This window comes from Capsicum annuum, chromosome 7 (genome assembly GCF_002878395.1).
Source record: "Capsicum annuum cultivar UCD-10X-F1 chromosome 7, UCD10Xv1.1, whole genome shotgun sequence".
Lineage (NCBI taxonomy): Eukaryota > Viridiplantae > Streptophyta > Magnoliopsida > Solanales > Solanaceae > Capsicum > Capsicum annuum.
The window spans coordinates 63,204,745-63,206,468 of record NC_061117.1 but is presented as its reverse complement, the minus strand read 5'-3'; the positions used below and the strand labels follow the sequence as shown (position 1 = coordinate 63,206,468).

Here is a 1,724-nt window from a genome sequence, read left to right as displayed (position 1 = left end):
AATTATCTTGATACTATACAGCACCTAATACTCATTGTGTGGAACTAAAAGTAGGTTAAATCTGTAGTTGTTTAGTCCTCTTGGGAATGATATTTGATTGTCTAAATCACTATATTACTTGAATGATCACGTGCAGTTGTGTGTGCGTCTCAGTCGCAACAAGTTTTTGGCACCGTTGCTGGGGACTAATATAATTAGTAAATTGCTAAATTTTGGATTTTTTGATATTAAGTTTAGGTGTTAACAACTTGATCTTAGCGGCTGAATTTTTGCAGGATTAACTATATCCAGGACTAGCAAGAGATAAAGAACTGGTAGAGCCTTTTGCAGAACCAGAGCAATTCTTTCAACAAAGGTGAAGAATGGCTGAACAATCAAATGAACCGGTTGATCCAAATGCTGGGAATGTTCCACCTCCTGTCATTGCAGTTGTTCTAGTTGTTCCTGCTCAACAAGCTGCTAAACCTGTTTGTCAGGTGGCAATCCCACTCACGAACCATGTGACGAACATTATTTTTAAGCCTGAACTAGGAGGTCGATTTGAATTGAAGCAGAATATAAGGAAATTATTGAATTCAGCAGGGCAATTTTATGGCCTTTCACATGATGATCCGTAGCAACATATACAGACCTTTTTGGAAATCAGTGATACATACGTTCCAGAAGGGGTGAATTCTAACTATGTCAGATTGACACTCTTCTCTTTCTCCCTAATTAGGGAAGCAAAAAGGTGGTTACATGCTGAACCACCACACTCTATCACTTCATAGGAAGATCTAGCTCAAAATTTCCCTATTGGATTCTTTCCATCTGGGAAGACAGCACGCTTGAGGAGTGAAATCTTGAATTTTAAATAGAAAGATGGAAATAATCTCTTCCAAGCTTTGGAGAGATTTAAGGGTATGCTCAAAAATTGCCCTCACCATCATTAATCCAATAATGCTCTTGTGCATACTTTCATAGAATGATTGGATCCTAACATGAAGATTCTCTTAGATTCAGCATTAGGTGGACAGGCTCTTGAGAAGACATATGAAGAATTATATACACTGTTGAATCAAATTTCACAACGGAACCCTGACTGACACGCAGACTCGAGGAGTACTCCTAAAAAGGTTGTAGGGGTATTGGAAGTAGATCATTTCACTGTATTACAGGCACAGATTGCAGCCATGCAAAATCATATGATTATTCAGCTTAATAATATAAATTTGGGTGTTACACAACCAGCAGTCACAACAAATGCAGTCCAACAGGTGATGTGGTTTGTGAAAGTGGTAAGCACACAGCTGATGCTTGCACGGGTAATCCAGATTCTGTCAACTATGTGTGGAATTCAAATCGGCAGGGACAACAAAATTTTGGTAATGCTTATAGTCCCAATTGGAGGAACCATCCCAATTTCTCATGGAGAGAAAATCAACCACCGAATGCAAATCAATACAACGGACAAGTGCAACCAAATCCACAGCCGACTCGGAATACTCAGGTGGCTACGCAACCTAAAAGTAGGAAGGAATTAATGAAGCAGATGATGGCTCAACAAGCATAATTTGCAACTGAAATTAAGACTCAATAGGCATAGTTTGCAGCTAAGTTGAAGAGTCAACAATTTCTTACGAGAAATTTAGAGTTGAAATTGGGTCAAATTGCAGGGGCACAAAATACAAGACCTCAAGGAGCATTACCTAGCGATACAAAGACAAATCCCAAGCAGGTAAATA

General features: G+C 39.0%; 1 non-coding gene across 1 annotated transcript; it reads right to left on the bottom strand.

Annotated features, from left to right (window-relative positions):
- Positions 1–824: 824 nt before the first annotated feature.
- LOC124886176 lies at positions 825–931 on the bottom strand. Its single transcript, XR_007043262.1, has one exon. It is a non-coding gene; the product is annotated as a small nucleolar RNA R71 (small nucleolar RNA).
- Positions 932–1,724: the final 793 nt, after the last annotated feature.